This window comes from Jaculus jaculus, chromosome 7, assembly GCF_020740685.1.
Source record: "Jaculus jaculus isolate mJacJac1 chromosome 7, mJacJac1.mat.Y.cur, whole genome shotgun sequence".
NCBI classification, from domain to species: Eukaryota; Metazoa; Chordata; class Mammalia; order Rodentia; family Dipodidae; genus Jaculus; species Jaculus jaculus.
Window position 1 is genome coordinate 110,166,800 of NC_059108.1, and position 13,355 is coordinate 110,180,154.

General features: G+C 41.2%; 1 pseudogene; it reads left to right on the forward strand.

The window, feature by feature from the left end:
* Positions 1 to 221: 221 nt before the first annotated feature.
* LOC123462342 lies at positions 222 to 12,038 on the forward strand (annotated as a pseudogene).
* Positions 12,039 to 13,355: the final 1,317 nt, after the last annotated feature.

Genomic DNA, 13,355 nt, shown 5'->3' on the forward strand with positions numbered 1-13,355 from the left:
ATGTCAGACAGTGTGTGAGATACTTTATCTCTCTCATTTCATTTCAATTTTATAACAACCACCTGAGGGAGGTACTATTCTTGCCCACATTTTATAGGTGGGGAACTCCCACACTCCAAAACTCAGAACCTTCCAGGGTCTACATAGCTACACAGCCACAGAGCCAAGATCCAAATCCAGGTACTGTTATATCTATTGCCTGAATCCTTAACCATTAGGTTATGGGTTTTCTTACAAAAGGAGTTATTTACTTTAATCCTTTGGAAGATGAAGCAAAAAGGAGGTAAGAAGACTGTTAGGTTGAATGATACAAAAGAGCTGCCTATTTTGTAGATCAAAGAGGTAAAATATTGGCAACTCCATAGAGTTCCGTCAAATAGTCATAGTTGAACAGCTAATGAATTTTCTAAACATGGTCACAGGACTGAAGTGATGAAGTGCTATTAGGTTTTGGCATTATCCTGGGAACAAAAGTGTTCTTTTTTCTTTTTTTATTTTAGAGGGAGCGAGAAAGAGAAAGAGGAGTGGCACTCTAGGACCACAGCAACTACAATCAAACGCCAGATGCTTGCGCCACCTAGTACACATGTGAGACCTTGCACTTGTTTCTCCTTTGTGCATCCAGCTTATGTAGGATCTGGAGAGAGATCAAACACGTGTCCTTAGGCTTCACAGGCTAACACCTTGACTACTAAGCCATCTCTCCAGCCCCAAAAGTGTTCTTTGATAACTGGCCTCTAACCCTGGAACTCTTTCTCTATTCATTATCATGTGGTATATACTATATTCATTATACTATAGCCCATCCTATAGTATAAATGAACACACATTCTGTGTGTTTGTGCATATATAGCTAGGAAGAGCTCTCTTCCTTTCAAGGCACTCTATAAGTATTTCAAAATATTTTGACTTATTTATTTTTATTTATTTTTTGTTTTTAAATTTTTATTAACAGTTTCCATGATTATAAAAAAAATCCTATGGTAATACCCTCCCTCCCCCTCTACACTTTCCCCTTTGAAATTCCATTCTCCATCATATCACCTCCCCATCTCAATCATTGTACTTACATATATACAATACCAACCTATTAAGTACCCTCCTCCCTTCCTTTCTCTTCTCTTTATATCTCCTTTTTAACTTAGTGGCCTCTGCTACAAAGTATTTTCCTTCTCATGCAGAAGCCCAATCATCTGTAGCTAGGATCGACATATGAGGGAGAACATGTGGCACTTGGCTTTCTGGGCCTGAGTTACCTCACTTAGTATAATCCTTTCCAGATCCATCCATTTTTCCTCAAATTTCATAACTTCATTTTTCTTTACCGCTGAGTAGAACTCCATTGTATAAATGTGCCACATCTTCATTCTCCACTCATCAGTTGAGGGACATCTAGGCTGGTTCCATTTCCCAGCTATTATAAATTGAGCAGCAATAAACATGGTTGAGCATGTACTTCTAAGGAGATGAGATGATTCCTTCGGATATATGCCTAGGAGTGCTATAGCTGAGTCATATGGTAGATCAATCTTTAGCTGTTTTAGGAACCTCCACACTGATTTCCACAATGGCTGGACCAGATTGCATTCCCACCAGCAGTGTAGAAGGGTTCCTCTTTTTCCACATCCCCGCCAACATTTATGATCATTTGTTTTCATGATGGTGGCCAATCTGACAGGAGTGAGATGGAATCTCAATGTAGTTTTAATCTGCATTTCCCTGATGACTAGTGATGTAGAACATTTGTTTAGATGCTTATATGCCATTCGTATTTCTTCCTTTGAGAACTCTCTATTTAGCTCCATAGCCCATTTTTTGATTGGCTTGTTTGATTCCTTATTATTTAACTTTTTGAGTTCTTTGTATAGCCTAGATATTAATCCTCTATCAGATATATAGCTGGCGAAGATTTTTTCCCATTCTGTAGGTTGCCTCTTTGCTTTTTTCCCTGTGTCCTTTGCAGTGCAAAATCTTCGTAATTTCATGAGGTCCCAGTGATTAATCTGTGGTTTTATTGCCTGAGCAATTGGGGTTGTATTCAGAAAGTCTTTGCCAAGACCAATATGTTGAAGGGTTTCCCCTACTTCTTCCTCTAGCAGTTTCAGAGTTTCAGGTCTGATGTTAAGGTCTTTAATCCATTTGGACTTAATTCTTGTGCATGGCGAGAGAGAAGAATCTATTTTCATCCTTTTGCAGATATATATCCAGTTTTCCCAAGACCATTTGCTGAAGAGGCTGTCTTTTCTCCAATGAGTATTTTTGGCATTTTTATCAAATATCAGGTGGCTATAGCTCCCTGGGCTTACATCTTGGTCCTCTATTCTGTTCCACTGTTGACTTATTTATTTGAGAAACAGAGAAAGAGAGTGAGCATGGGTGTCCCAGGACCTCTTGCCACTTGCAAACAAACTTCATACACATGCACCACTTTGTATGTGGCTAGTTTTAGATGGGTATTGGGGAATTGAACCAAGGTCCTTTGGCTTTGAAGGCAAGCGCCTTAACCGCTAAGCCATCTCTCCAGCCCTTAGTATTTATTTTTAAACAATTGGGCCTTGAGAGTTGCTGGGACCTTTGAATCAAAAAGTCTAATTGATACTTTAATTGATTTTTTTCTATTTAATAGAAAATTTGCTACATGCTACTTGTAAGACCCTGCAGGATTTGAATGTTTTTGTGTTATGTACTCCTTTCAGAACAAATAAATCAGTAGCTTCACAAACATACTAAGAGCGAGTTACTCTTACTAGTTAAAGTCTACATCAGCATTTCATACTATTGCCTATGTTTTAAAAGCATAGCAAACCGGGCATGGTGGTGCATGCCTTTAATCCCAGCACGTGGGAGGCAGAGGTAGGAGGATTGCTATGAGTTCGAGGTCACTCTGAGACTACATAGTGAATTCCAGGTCAACCTCAGCTAGAGTGAGACCCAACCTTGAAAAACCAAATAATAATAATAATAATAAAAGCACAGCAACTCTTTTATTGACATGTGTAAGGTGTACATGCATGTATATGTGCATGTTTGCATGCGTGTGAGTATGTGAGTGTACATGCACATGCACTTGGGTATGCATGTGTGTGGAGGCCAAAGGTTGACATGGAGTGTCTTCCTCCATCACCTTATTTTTTATTTTTTTAATGTTTGAGGTAGGGTCTCACTGTAGCCCAGGCTGACCTGGAATTCACTATGTAGTCTCAGGGTGGCCTCGAACTCACAGTGATCCTCTGACTTCTGCCTCCCAAGTGCTGGGATTAAAGGTGTGCACTACCATGCCTGGCTGTCCACCTTATTTATTTGAACCTAGGGCTCATAGATTCAGCTAGTTTCCCTGGGAATCTTCATCTCTACCTAACAAGAGCTGAGCTCACTGGTGAGTTACCACACCAACCTGGCATTTACATGGGCCCTAGGGATCCAAACTGAGGACCTCATTCTTGCGCAGCAGGCACTTTATCCACTGAGCCATCTTGCCAGCCCCAGCAACTCTCAATCGAAGTTCTTTTTAATCTTTTTCTTCATGCCCACATACACCTGGGAAATCTCCAAGAAAATCAGAAACAGATTTCTATCTGATACTGTCTTTAGTATGGCTGTGAGTAACTTCTCGAAAGATCCTTGCACTTTTGGTTGGCTATTGTTGAAGCGGCAGGAGGCGGTCTAAGGAAAGATCAACACCATGTTATATGACAGCTTGGGAAACACTTAAGCTGCCTTGTTAGTATTGTAGCAATAGATGCCCAGTGAACAAGGGAGCAGGTGAAAGAGTTAGGATGAAGAGAAGTCACAGGTATTTTATTAGAACAAAGTCATTATGCTGTGCCAGGAATAAGGGAAGAAAGTCAAGTACAATAGATAAAAGAAGCAATTATATGTAATTAAAAACTTCAAGATCAAAGAACCTAAACAAAGCTTCCAAGCCTGTAAGTCGAACTCCCTAGGCGGAGGCTGTATCACACTCACCACAGGGTTGCTTCCCCAGGAGTAGCCAGACTATTTGAAAACCAGGAGGCCAATTCCCAAAGTCATCTTTTTAGCCTTTGGAAGTGTTTTTGGCTATTTTGGTTTTTTGTTTGTTTGTTTGTTTGTGTTTTTCTTTCTCTATATCCAATTTCATATGGCTCTTAGTTTGTCATCTTATGATTTCATTTAATGACTACTCAGTAACCATGAGAGTTTTCATCTATCTTGGCAACTTATCTGTTTTTAAATAATGCCTCATTGAAGATTAGTCATTGTTGAGTTAGATCATAAATCGTTTGTAGCTGTGGTCAGTTGCCAATAACAGAAAAACCTCATTAAATGTGGCTTCTGTTTGGTTGACTTGCTGAGGAACTCAGTCTGTGCTCATGGACTTCAGGGGAGGTGGGGTTGAGATAGGGGCTCCCTATGGAGCCCAGGCTAGCCTTGAACTCACAATCCTCCTGCCATAGCTTCCCTTCTGGAATGATAAGAAGGCAGCATTATAGTCTAGGTCATAAAACATGAGATATTTTAGCAACTCCTTAGTAGTTTTTAACCCAAGTACTAGACATAAAATAAGATATCATATTGCTCACCAAGTCTGAGTTAGGCAATTATATCGATAACACCGCAAATAATCACTCAGTGTCTACTTCTCCTAAAAAGGTAACTATTGATTCAAATAATTTTATCAACCAGCTTAGACACAGAACTAGGACTTCTAGGTAAAATAAAGTTATGTTGGATTTCCACGAAACAATGAATAATTTAAAAAAAATTTTTGTTCATTTTTTATTTATTTGAGAGCGACAGAGAGAGAGAGAGAGATAGAGGGAGAGAGAGAGAATGGGCACACCAGGGCCTCCAGCCACTGCAAATGAACTCCAGACACATGCACCCCCTTGTGCATCTGGCTAGCGTGGGACCTGGGGAATTGAGCCTTGAACCAGGGTCCTTAGGCTTCACAGGCAAGTGCTTAACCACTAAGCCATCTCTCCAGCCCAACAATGAATAATTTTTAATATATCCTAAATATTAAGTGGGACATATTAATACTAAAACATTCATTGTTTTGTCTGTCTTATCTGGTGTTTTTATTTTTGCTAAATCTGGTCATCCTAAACTGAACACAGTGGGTTCTAACAAATAAATAATTAATTAACATTCATAACAAACTATCATACAACATTCTTGGGCTGGGGAGTGGATAAATCACTTGCTTCACAACTCTGAATACCTGAGTTTTGATCCCCAGATGCCATCTAAAAGCTGGAAGCTATGGCAGGCTTCAATCGCCCCAGGGTACCTACAATGAGAAGGAAGTCAGAGGTAGAATGTAGGAGCTCATGAAAGGAGCAATGGATGACCAGGAGTGACCCTGCCTCCGATGAGGTGGGAGGCGAGGGCCGACCTCAGAGCAATCCATGACCTTCACATGTGCACTGTAACATGTCTATGCCTGGACTCGCACACGTGAACATGCACACACATAAACAAAGGAACAAACATCCTCCAAGTAGGAAGAATAAATAGCAAACGAGAAGCCAGGCGTGGTGGCGCATGCCTTTAATCCCAGCACTGGGGAGGCAGAGGTAGGAGGATCGCCATGAGTTCGAGGCCACCCTGACCCTCCATTGTGAATTCCAGGTCAGCCTGGGCTAGAGTGAGACCCTACCTTGAAAAACCAAAATAAATAAAAAAATAAATAGCAAACGAGGACTTCTGCCCTGATATTGTGTCAGCCAAGATAGCCTAAACCTCTGTCTTACAACCTACAAATACTAGATAACATATATTTTTTTTTTCAAGGTATTGCTGAGCTGCCAAGAATGTAAGCACATTCAGAAGCCAAAGCAAAGGAAAAGTGCTGAAGGACAACTGCAGAAAACCGGCGACCTTACTCTCACTTTTGACAACCATGTGAGACAAAACCCAAAGCCCTTTGGGGCAGAGGAAATCTTGGGCCACCCCCCTACAATCTCAATTCAGAGTTAAGCAGACATCCCTCACCAAAGGGGCCAGTGCAGAACTGACTATCTTCAGCCTGATGCTGAATGGAAGAAGTTCCTCCTGAGAGCTCATGCCCTTATGTGATCCTGCAGCCCAGATTTATACTGACTACACATCCTGAGACCCTCAAGACAAACTGACCAAACTGCTCCTGTCTACTGAGTGCATCAAGTATCTGCAAGAAGCCAATATAAGCCCTCTCAAGAAATCATTTCCAATCAAAATCTCAATGATTTTCCACTCAAGTTCCAAGTGTACTATAAAAGCAGTCACAATAGAAGTTGGGTGTGGTGGCGCACGCCTTTAATCCCAGCACTTGGGAGGCAGAGGTAGGAGAATCACTATGAGTTCAAGGCTACCCTGAGACTACAGAGTGAATTCCAGGTTAGCCTGGGCTACAGTGAGACCCTACCTCAAAAAAAAAAAAAAAAAAAAAAAAGCCCAAACAAGTGGGCACTGCATGCCTTACATTTGGCCAGCCAGGTTAAATGAGCCATGGGTGCAATAGTGGCATGTATGTTATGGGACAAACCAACCACTCTCTAATTGGACTGGAGGCCCACTCCATGGGAGGGAATACATCCCTGATACTGAAAACTTACAACATGGGTAGTCATGAGCCTTAGGGGTGTAATGTCTGCTGGTGTCTGGCTAAATGTATATACTATGCTCACTAAAGTGCCCAGTAAGCACTCTTTTAATTTTCATATCCATATATTATTGTTACTCCCACTTTTGGTAGAGAAACTTCTCTTTTCAGATGGCAGTGACCTTGGGTTGACTCAGAAGGCACCATGGTGCTGAGAAGTGATAGAGGAGTGCTCAGCACTGAAGTATCTTCCAAGGTTCAGGGTCCATTGTGGAAGAGGTGGCGGAAAGAATGTAAAAGCCAAAGGAAGGGTAGGACAATGTGCTCCTCCAGACACAAAATGGCCTGGATATCCATGACCTCGCAGTGCCTCACACTACCTACACAAGACCATCATAATAGAAGGAAAAGATGATGACATCAAAATAAAAGAGACTGATTGAGAAGGGGAGGGGATATGATGGAGAGTGGAGTTTCAAAGGGGAAAGTGGGGGGGGGAGGGAATTACCATGGGATATTGTTTACAATTATGGAAGTTGTCAATAAAAAAAAATATATATATAATATAATAATATAATATTATATAATAAAATAATAATAATAAGTAAATAAAAAATAATGCAATATAATAATATAATATAATAATATATAATAATAAAATAATAATAATAAGTAAATAAAAATAAAAAATGTTTAAAAAATATTTTTATTTATTTATTTGGAAGAGCAGTGTCTACACAGAGTGCGGTGCCCACACAGAGTGCAGTGACCAGAGAGCAGTCGATGCAGAGTGTGCTCACGTGTGCTCAGGCACCATCATCCCAGGAGCCCGGATGCAGCAGGACATGACAGCACCCGCATCTGGAGGCAGCTGGCTCAGAGACGGGAGGTCGGGCACTCTGCTCTGCGGTGGCAGCAGGAGCTGCTTCTCGACTTCCACTAGCTCCGGTGCTGAAAGTGGGCTGCTGTGTGACTGGGAAGATGGGGAAAGCCACTGGTCAAAGGACAGGGGATCCAGTCTGACTGGTGACACAGAATGTGTGAGAAGCCCTGCAAGGCCCAGGATTGGGCCCGGGTTTCCACCAGCTGAGAAAGGCTGAGGCAAAGGAAAGGAGGCTAAAGCAAAGTTGCCTTGCTATCCTCATCCGTCCTCTCCAAGCACTCATCCTTCTGGGTCAGAAGCTTTTTTAAAATATGTTTTTTAAATTTATTTATTTATTTGAGAGAGAGAGAATGGGAGCACCAGGGCCCCCAGCTACTGCAAACAAGCTCCAGATGCATGCACCACCTTGTGCATCTGGTGTACGTGGTTCCTGGAGAGTCAAACTGGGATCCTTTGGCTTTGCTGGCAAACACCTTAACTGTTAAGCCATCTCTCCAGCCCCCAGAAGGTTATTTTTATTTATTTATTTATCTATTTATTTATTTGTTTGTTTGTTTAACAGCAAGAGAGCAAGAGAAAGCCCTTTCTGCTGGCAGATCTGCATTCATACGTCTTCAGCTTTCAGAAACTGTGCCTTCAATTACGTGGAGATTGCCGGTACTAATTAATGCCTAGATAAGGCTGTGAGTTGGCAACGAAGCCAAATGAAACATGATGCTGTTGTTTTGACTTTTAAACAAACTCTTTTTCCCAGGCAACAACCAAATGGAAAAATAAATTTTCTAATACTATTTATAGACAAGCTTGCATAACTCACTACCAACCTAAAGAAATAAAACTACTGTAAGAAAGTTTCGCCGGGTGTGGCGGTGCACGCTTTTAATCCCATCACTCGGGATGCAGAGGTAGGAGGATGGCTGTGAGTTCGAGGCCACCCTGAGAATACATAGTGAATTCCAGGTCATCCTGGGCTAGAGTGAGACCCTACCTTGAAACAAACAAACAAAAACAAAGAACAGTTTGATGGTAAAAGAAAAAAATCACCAGAAATTGCTTTTATTCCCCCCTGTGGAAATATGACACCATCTATAACAAATGTGTTTGTGTGTGTGTGTACGAGTGCACGTGTATGTGCACACACATGCTCGCACTGGAAATCAAGTCCAGAGCCATGAACATGCTGGGTAAGTGCTCTACCACTGAAGTATAACCCTCTCTGCTTCCTTTCTTTCTTCTTTCCTTCTTTCTCCCTCCCTCCCTCCCTCTCTCCCTCCCTCCCTCCCTCCCTCCCTATCTTCCTTCCTTTCTCCCTTCTTTCCTTTTTTCACTGTACTGTTTTCCAAGGTAGGGTCTCACTCTAGTCCAGGTTTCACCTCACAGCATTCCTCCTACCTCTGCCTCCTGAGTGCTGGGCTCAAAGGCGTGTGCTGCCATGCCCGGTTCTTTCTCTTTTTAACTCAGTGAGCCCCAAGAATCATTCATTATTCACTTGACAGTAATTACATACCTTTTTGGTCACAGGCCCTCTGCTAGTGATAACCTAGTAAATTAGATGTCATCCCCAACTTGGAAGGACTTATTGCTAGTGGAGGGAGAAAGCTATTTGATAGGCAGCTAACAATAACAACAACAACAAATAATCCTAATAAAATCCTTTAGTAGGGCTAGAGAGATGACTTAGCAGTTAAGGCACTTGCTTGTGAAGCCTAAGGACCCAGCTTCAACTCCCCAGTACCCATGTAAGCTAGATGCACAAAGTGGCACATGCATCTGGAGCTCATTTGCAGTGTCTGGAGGTCCTGGCATGCCTATTCTCTCTCTCTCATCGCTAAATAAATAAATAAAATATTTTAAAAACAGGGCTGGAGAGATTGCTCAGTGGTTAAGGCACTTGTCTACAAAACCTAACAACACAAGTTCAATTCCCCACTGCCCATGTAAAGCCAGTTGTACAAGATGGTACATGCATCTGGAGTTTGTTTACAGTGGCTTGAGGACCTGGCTTGCCCATTCTGTCTGTCTCTCTTCTATCTCTCTCTGCTTGTAAATACATAAATAAATAAATCTTTTTAAAATATTGTAAAATAAAATATCCTATAGTAGATGAATTAATAAAGCTAATGATGGTTGCTAAGTACTATATGAAATGTGATGAGCTCTTACTAGATATTTACTTTGCTATATAGCTCTATATTTTATGTGTAAGGTATAGGGAAAGCTATTCTGTAGAAATAATATGCTTTCAAAGCCGGGCGTGGTGGCGCATGCCTTTAATCCCAGCACTCGGGAGGCAGAGGTAGGAGGATCGCCATGAGTTCAAGGCCACCCTGAGACTACAGAGTTAATTCCAGGTCAGCCTGGACCAGAGTGAGATCCTACCTCGAAAAACAAAAAAAAAAAAAAAAAAAGAAATAATATGCTTTCAGATTTGAAAAATGTAGAGCTATATAATATCATGGTCAGATTTAATAATCAAAATCAATATCAGCAATCAAATTTATCACTCATGATAGGCATATGAGGCTGGTACTGTTACTACAGATGAAGAAACTGAGAAAAGAGAAGTTTAAAATTGGCTCCAGTTAATAAGAGTGCAGGTGGGTGCAAATCAGTGTTTTCTGGCAGTTGAGAGAGAAATCTGTGAGAATTCATGAAAAGCATTTAGTTGATGGCTGGTAGTGGATAATAGAGGGTGGAGGTGAGCTTAGGGCAGTCCAAGAAAAGAGAGAGAGAAGCTGGGTGTGGAGGTGCACGCCTTTAATTCCAGCAGTTGGGAGGCAGAGGTAGGAGGATTGCCATGAGTTCAAGGCCAGTCTGAGACTACATAGTGAATTCCAGGTCAGCCTGGGCTAAAGTGAGACCCTACCTCGAAAAATGAAGAAAAGAGAGAGAGAGAAAGAAAGATAGAGAGGTCAGGGGTTGGAGGTAGCCTGTAACATCCATGAGCTGTTAGAGAAGTGGGGAGGGGCCGTGCTGAGGGAGGGGCACTGAGGGAGGAGTGGAAAGCCCAGGCCACCTGGGAGAGGAGGCAGGGGCTCACTGGGGGCCTCATGTCTTCTTGCTGAGGAGTGGCAGGATTCACTTAAGCAGGGGAGTGACAGCCTTGGATTTGCATTTCATAGAAATTCCTGCAGCAGCAGTAGTAGGGATTAGAGAAAGGAGGCAGGAAGCAATTTGTCTCCCTTACTGGGGAAAGCTGGAGACGTCTGCTCAGAGCGAGCCAGGCTGCACTGCGGTGTTGGCGAAAATTCCTGAATGTCTTTCAACAGAGAAGAAGCTAATCAATTGTTGTAGAGTCTCATAATGGGATACTGTATGGTAGTTAAAATGAATGGATTAGGGTAACACTTTTCAGCAGGAGAAAGAATAAAATTAAGTGAAGGAAAGAGGAGGCAAAGGTTATATACAATATAATAGTCCTTTAGGAAAGTTTAAAAAACACTATGAAAAACAAAATACACTATGAAACACGCTTCTAATTGTATATGAATTTACAGATGTCCATAATATAGATGAAGGATGGACTTAGGGATAGGGGTGAGTTAGTCAAGGGGGGCTCAAATATCTATATTCAGGCTAGGCATAATGGCACACACCTTTGATTCCAACACTCAGGAGGCAGAAGTAGGAAAATCGCTGTGAGTTCAAGGTCAGCCTGAGACTACAGAGTGAAACCCTTTCTTGAAAAAAATACAAACGTTTTTCCTCAAGATGGCTGCTGGTAAGGACAGGGATTCCTGAAGCTGTGTTTGTGATGTGGATTCTTTTATGAAACAACCTGGGATGCTGGAGAGATGGCTTAGTGGTGAAGCACTTGCCTGTGAAGCCTAAGGACCCCGGTTCGAGGCTCGATTCCCCAGGACCCACGTTAGCCAGTTGCATAAGGGAGCACATGCGTCTGGAGTTCGTTTGCAGTGGCTGGAAGTCCTGGCATGCCCACTCTCTCTCTCTCTCTCTCTGCCTCTTTCTCTCTGTCTGTTGCTCTCAAATAAATAAATAAAAATAAACAAAAAAATGAAATAAAATAAAAAAACAACAACCTGGGAATGAGACTGCAGATATAGTATTAAAGATGCTGGATGAACAGCATCAGAAGTATAAGTTTATAGACCTCAACCTCGCTCAGAAGAAAAAGAGGCTGAAAGGTCAAATTCTTGAAATTAAGCAGACGTTGGAAATCCTAAAGTACATGCAGAAGAAAAAGAAGTCCATCACTCCAATGGAGAGCAGATTCATACTGGCAGATAACCTGTACGGCAAAGCTGCAGTTCAGTTCCACCGGCTGATACAGTGTGCCTGTGGTTCCGGGCTAATGTCCTGCTTGAATACGACACTGATGATGCTCAGATGTGACTAGAAAAGAATTTATCGACTGCTACAAAGAATCTTGATTCTCCTGAGGAAGACCCTGACTTTCTTCGAGATCAATTTACTGCTATAGAAGTCAATATGGCCAGAGTTTATAATTGGGATGTAAAAAGCAGAAACAAAGATGATTCTACCAAGAGCATAATGCTGGCAATTGAAGATGTGGCTCAAGTTTTCAAACATGTTATTTTAAATGACCCAGTGTGTATCCTTGAAGATTGACATAACCTTGAATGATTTTTTTCATAGCAAGAATAATTAAAACTTCAAAATCCAAAACCGGGCGTGGTGGAGCACGCCTTTCATCCCAGCACTTGTGAGGCAGAGGTAGGAAGATCACTGTGAGTTCAAGGCTACCCTGAGATTACATAGTGAATTCCAGGTCAGCCTGGGCTAGAATGAGACTATACCAAAAAAAAAAAAAAACCCAAAACTAAAAAACAACAACTTTAAAATCTATTTTATTTATTTATAAAAACAAAGTTAATTTCAAATATTTTATGAAATTAACTGTATTTTTTTTCATATTTCCCAGCAAAATTAATGCTGCTTTCATCATTTTATTTTGTCTGTCATAAGACAACTCTTAACTGAAGTGGCTGAAAACTGTGAGGATTGCTATGGAGGCTGAAGGCTGGGCACCAGCACAGTTTACTTTTTCTTTATTGGTTGATGGATATTATTCTCTCTTGATGTGGTAAATCTTTCAGAGGCAGGAAAGACGGACAGCTCTAATAGTTATAAACTTGTTTCTTTTAGTACCTGTGGGACATTCTAGCCCTTTGTTGCTGTTGTCTTCTGTCAATGGGGTTTCATGCATTACTGCTCAACCAGTAACAATTATGATATTCTGGGCCTACCAAAAATAGTAATTTTGCCTTTTGACACAGTGTGAGGGCTATTGAGACAACACTTTCAACCCCTAACATAAGTGCATAGTGTCTTTGTAATGCCAGTATAGGGAAGATCTTGGTAAATGTGAGATAGCACAACTCATTCAAAACTCTTAGCTAAGGTAATTTTGTATTATGTATTTGTATTTGTATTATGTATCTCCAAAGCATCTTGAACAAGAAATTAAAGTAAATGTAAATCTGTGGTGGTTTGAAAGAGTTGCAAGCTTTTTTTTTCAAGGTAGGGTCTCACTATAGCCCAGTTTGACCTAGTCTGTAGTCTCAGGGTGGCCTCGAACTCATGGCGATCCTCCTACCTCTGCCTCAAGTGCTGGGATTAAAGGCATGCGCCACCACACCCAGCTTGCAAGCTTTTTTCTTTGTGTTAAGATTGCATAGGAATAGTAACGTGTCTGTGGAAAGCTGTTGATACTATGGCAAAAGTACTTGGCAACATAGGTTCTGATAAAAACCCATGTATTATTCCATCACGATGTAGTAAAAAATATACTTGCATGATGTTTTGTACTTGTATTTCATGTTCTTATTAAAACAATGATGTTGAAATTATGGCACTTTTTTCATGTTATTCTGTCTTAATTTGTTTGGGCTGCCACGATAGAGTACCATAAACCAGCTAAGACAG